The following is a 6,207-nucleotide window of genomic DNA, read 5'->3' on the forward strand; positions in this document are numbered from 1 at the left end:
AACCGTTGCTGCCTCCACTTTGAGGTCCCCGGCCAGCAGCGGGTTGAGGAGCACCTTCCACACAACGGGCACGTCCTTCTCCTGGGCCAGGAAACAAGATGGTGCCTGCCCAGCCGGAAGAGAGAAACGTGGTCCACGCCCAGTCACGAATCATTTATGACGTAGTCAGATGCCAGAAATGAATATGCAAGAGGAAGGCGGAGTGAATGCCGTCCGGTTTCCAAGCCTGAGCTCTCTGAGACAATGCAGCAACAAACAGAAAGGGTGAATGCTCCTCCTGGAAGCGTCACATGAAATTAAAGGGAAATCTGCTGGAAAATGCTTACAGTGCAGGAAGGCAAGAGAACATTACAGCTGAACAGAACATAGAACATGCCTTGAAGGTTTAAGCTCTTCGTCGTCGTCACTTGTCAGTGCTGTGGGATTTTCCACTACTCCCCAGTAATAATACGTTATACCGCATAAGAGACCGCGTTTCCTCATCTTTTGAACAGAAAACAGCTATGGGCGTCAGAATGGCTTCTTAAATATGACTTGCACCTTTAAAAGAGAAGCTGAGAAGATGTAAGCCTGCCACGATGCGAGGGGAGACTATTGACTGGTACACTGAAGACACAAAATGAAAAACAAACTATTGGTGTGTTATTGCACAGTGAAATCCTGAACACGTAATTAAAAGTGAGAGATAGCTCCGTGGTTAAGAGCACTGTCTGCTCTTCCAGGCAGGGGTCCTGAGCTCACAGCCATCTATTACTGCGGTCTGATGCCCTCTTCTGGCATGTGGGTGTACATGCAGGGCACGCATACGTAAAAAATTAATAAGAATAATAATAAATAAAATCTTTAAAAAACATTAAAAGAATAATAAACAAATAAAGATGAGAGATGCAGAGAGGTCAGGAAAAATTCAAATTTACTGTAGTGCAGAGAGAATGATTAGGTTTGTTTCTGTTTCATTGGTGGGGTTTTGGTTTTTTGTTTGTTTGTTGTTTGCTTCATTTATTGAAAAGAAGGGTTTTTCTTCTCACTTAATATATCCTGATTATGGTATCTCCTCTCTCTCCACCTCCCACTTCCTCTCCACCTCCTCTGCTTCTGGATCCTCTCCCTTTCTCTTTCTCTTAAGAAAACAACAGGCTTCTGAGATATATAAAGTATAAGATAAAATTAAAATGGTAACAGAAAGAAAAGAGCCCAAGAGAAGGCACAAGAATCAGAGACCCACTCATGACCTAGTGAAGGCCTTGTATCTGCTGCCTCAGTCTGTGAGTTCACATGTGCTTTGCTCGGGAGGACCTGGTTTTCTCTGTCCTCTATCTCCTTTTGCTCTTACAATCTCTCTACCTCCTCCTCCATGACGTTCCTTGAGCCCTGGATTGAAGCATTTGATCGAGACATCCCATCGAGGGCTCACTGTCCCAAAGATTCTCTCTGCATAATGTCTGTCAGTGGGTCCCTGTACTTTTTTCCCCATTGCTTCAGGAGGAAGCTTTGGTGACTGAACAAGGCCACATAAGCCCAGCAAATGTCTTTAGCAGAAATGTTACTGCTACCTTTAATTTCTTTTTCACAGCGGTTGTGAGACTACTAAGCTGTGCAATGGTGCTACGGGGGTTAGAGTGTGGGGTCCAGAGCTGGAGTGAGGTTGAGACATGCCCAGACTCTGAAAATCCTGTCCTGAGAGCTGTTTCATTGAAAACTGTCTCTCAGAAGGCTGTTTCTCTTGCCCCCCTTGTGCCTACTGAGATCCTGCCTAACCCAGGCTGAGCTTCATTCCCTACAGTCCGGCCCTGTGCACAAGGCTGCCTGGGGGAAAGCAGACTCAGGGTGGCAGCTGCTAGTATTTGCCTTTACCCAGGTCACTGGGCTATTTGGTCTCAAGTTCTTGGTACCCCAAGCAGTGTCAGAGGAGGCTCATGTCTCAGGGAGGGGGACGTAAGTCATATCATATATTGGCTAGTTCATACCACAGATTTGTGACACCATTGCCATAGCATATATTGTAGGCAGAAGAACAGTGTTGTAGATTAAAGTCTTTGTGGCTGGATTGGTGTTTCCCTTTGTGCTCTGGTAGCATGCCGAGTACCTGCCTGTACCACAAAGGCATGAACACATAAGAAGGACGGTTTTATACAGGTGCCAGCTCTATTTCTCCATAGTTAAAGAGTTGGGTAGGTTTGTCTTTAGCAATGGGGCTGTGCTTTTCAGGTCATTAAGACAAACCTTTTTATTGGAAATAGTCTCAGGTTTGGGGGGATATCCATGAAACAGCTTTGACCAACAACTCAATTACATGTAACCCAGGCAAGATATTCAAAACTTCATTTGGTGATAAGATGTGCCAAGTTGGGACGTATTCTCACCCATTATTTGAGAATTTAATTTAATTTACATCACCTACATATACATCTGTTGTATGCATACATAGATGTGTGTATTCGTACTTAAGTGTTTTTGTAAAAATGCCATGCACACAACTGATCTCATATGAAAGAGGTTTCTTGGATGGAGATGGAGGGAAGGGGAGAAAGAAGGTGATGGTGCGGGGAGGGGGAACCCTGACAAAGAGAGGGGACAGAGCAGAGAGGGAGAGAACAAACAACAGTGAGTAATGGGGGGCAGGACAGTGTATCTGGCCCAGATGATGTCATAGGATACAGATACTGACATAGGTCATTTTCAGGACCCTGAACAATCCTAAAGGAAGACCAGTTGAATTGTCTACACAATGTAACATATATGCTTGCATACACACACACACACACACACACACATATTTATAAATATATCTATATTTATACATATAAAAGACTCTATCTAGCAGTATATCAAAGCAGATGCTGAGCCTCATAAAGAAAACTTCCTAGAGTGCAGGAAATCATGTGAAAGAAGGGGGATGATGTGGAGAGGACAGGAGCTCCCCAAGGACCTAATATATCTGGGCACCAGGGGCTTTTATGTGACTCTATCTCCAACCAAGGACCACGTATGGATATAACCTAGAAACCCTGCTCGGATGTAGCCCATGGTAGCTCAGTACCCAAGTGGGTACCCTAGTAAGGGGAACAGGGACTATTTCTGACATGAACTCAATAGCGGGCTCTCTGACCTCCCCTCCACCCATACCCTCTACAAAGGGAGGAGCAGCCTTGCTAGGACACAGAGGTGGACACTGCAAGCAGTCCTGAAGAAACCTGATAAGCTAGGTTCAGATGGATGGAGAGGAGACCTCCTCTCTATCAGTGGACTTGGAAAGGGGCAGGGAGGAGAAGAGGAGGGTGGGTGGGGTTGGGAGGGAATGAGGGACGAGGCTACTTTTGGGATACCAAATTAATAAACTGTAACTAATATTAAAAAATAAAATAAAGTAATTCAAGAAATAAAAGCAAAGCATATTATATACCTTAAGGGAAAAAATAAAATAAAATAATTCACAGAAGCTTAAGTGAAAGGAGATCCATTTTCAAATAAATTGTTACTCTACACAATTACATAAATACCCACCAGTGACCTGTAATGTTTTCTGTGCTTGGTTAAGTCCACAAATAAAGTGTAGATATGCACAGCAAAGAGAAGACAGAAGACTGTGCTGCAACTTAAAGACAGAGTATCACACTTCCAGTTTGAAACTAAGGCTTGTCCTAAGTAGAAGGTGGAATTCAAGTTAGTTTCTAAGATGTTAATGGGGTACCCAAGTACCCCATCATCTTGGGTACTGGGGCACAGATCCCCAACCTCAGACCTACAGAAGCCTGGGATTCCCGAGATCAACCCCCAGATACTGCTCCAAGGGGCAACCAGTTATCCCTAACAAAACTGACCAAACCACGGGGCACCCAGTTTATAGCAGCAGCTCACTAAATTACAGCAGGAAACCCAGAAGCAGGGCAGCTGTCTCCAGGACTTCTGCGGGTGAGAGGAGAGCCCTCTTGACTCACAAGGACCACAGTTACCACTCAGGTCTGAACGCCTGAGGTGAGCTGTAGCAACTCCTGAAAAACACCGGCCATACACTGACCAAACCCAAAAAGCTGAGGAGGCTTCCCTTTCCTGCGAAGGGGATTCCCTCCACCACAGGATTCCAGGAACACCAGAAACTACCACCCAAAAACTAAGATAGCCCAATGGGTAGAAGCCAGCATTAAAGCTCAACCAACAAAAGACAGAGCAATATGGCATCTCCAGAACCCAGGTATCCAGGGGCAAGTAGCCCTGGACACCCCAGCATAACTGAAAGTCAAGATGACGGCCTAACATCTATGCTCATGAAAAGGATAACAGAGGAAACAAATAAAATGCGTAAAGACCTAGTGGAAGATAAAAACAAAGCAAATGGACCCAAGAAGCAAGCATTCAAATATCTGATAAAATAGACCTTCAACCAAAATTAATAAAAACAGATGGGGAAGGACAGTTCATGCTCATCAAGGGAAAATTCCACCAGGAAGACATCACAATCCTGAACATCTATACCCCAAATACAAGGGCACCACATTTGTAAAAGAAACGTTGATAAAACTTAAATCACACATAGATCCCCACACATTAATAGTGGGAGGCTTCAACACCTCACTCTCAACAAAGGACAGGAAATAAAACAGAAATTAAACAAAGAAACAATGTCTCTAACAAAGGTCACGAATCAAATGGACCCAACAGACATTTACAGAACCTTACACCAAAACACAAAAGAATTTACCTTCTTCTGAGCACCTCATGGTACCTTCTCCAAAATAGACCATCTAGTTGGTCACAAAGCGAGCCTCAACAGATACAAGAAGATTGAAATAATCCCTTGTATCCTGTCTGATCACCATGGAATGAAGCTGGACCTCAACAACAACAGAAATAGCAAAAGCCTACACACACATGGAAACTGAACAACTTGCTACTAAATGACAGCTGGGTTAGGGAAGAAATAAAGAAAGAAATTAAAGTCTTCCTAGAATTCAATGGAAATGAAGATACTACTTGGACTCACTCTGAAAAGCCATGGCCATGCCAGAGCTAGTCTATCTAGAACAAAGACCAGGCCTTTGTTCTAGGGTAACCTTTCCATTTGGAGACATCTGATCCCTGCTGCGTTTATTTGTGACTGTCAGGTAGACTCGGTGCCTTGCTGACCACCAAATGTAACTTCTGTCTCTTAAGCTTTGGCTGAGTGGATACCCTGGGACACTCAGAAAAATACAATAGTCTGTAATGATTCAATGTGGTAGGATTAGCCAGTCTATAAACTGTATCTATGATTGAAAGTTTTGCTTTGATAATAGAATAATCAAATCCTCTAATATGCTCATATACTTAAAACCACGTCATGCTACATACTCCTATTTTATGTTTACAGTTTAGAATAGCTAATTTAAAACACAAGGATTAAGAACAACAGTCAATAAATGGGACCTCATGAAACTGAAGAGCTTTTGTAAAGGAAAAGACACTGTCATCAGAACAAAATGGCAGCCTACAGACTGGGACCCTATATCTGACAGAGGGCTGATATCCAGAATATATAAAGAACCAAAGAAGTTAAAAAGCAACATATCAAGCAACCCAACTAATATCTGATAAAATACTAAGCAGAGTATTCTCTGTAGAGGAATATAGTATGACAGAGAAACACTTAAAGGACTGCTCAACGTCCTTATCCATCAGGGAGATGCAAATCAAAATGACCCTGAGATTTCCCTTTACACCCATCAGAATGACTAAGATCAAAAACTCAAGTGACAATCCAGATGCTGGAGAGGTTGGTGGGAATATAAACTTGTACAACCATTTTAGAAATCAATCTGGTGCTTTCTCAGAAAATTAGGAATAGCGCTTCCTCAAAATTCAGCTAAACCACTCCTAGGCATATATCCAAAAGATGCTCAAGTACACTAGGACATTTGCTCAACCATGTTCATAATAGCCAGAACCTGGAAACAACCCAGATGTCCATCAACTGAGGAATGCATACAGAAATTGTGGTATTTTTTACACAATGGACTACTACTCGGCAAGTAAAAACAAGGAAACCATGAAGTTTGCAGGTAAATGGTGGGATCTAGAAAAGATCATCCTGAGTGAGAGGTCTTCCAGAAGCAGAAAGACACACGCGGTATATACTCACTTAAAAGTGGGTACTAGACCTATAAGATAGGATAAACATACTAAAACGCTGTATACCTGAAGAAGATAAACAAGAAAATGGACCTGGGATAA

This window comes from Meriones unguiculatus (assembly GCF_030254825.1).
Source record: "Meriones unguiculatus strain TT.TT164.6M chromosome Y unlocalized genomic scaffold, Bangor_MerUng_6.1 ChrY_unordered_Scaffold_35, whole genome shotgun sequence".
Taxonomy (NCBI): Eukaryota; Metazoa; Chordata; class Mammalia; order Rodentia; family Muridae; genus Meriones; species Meriones unguiculatus.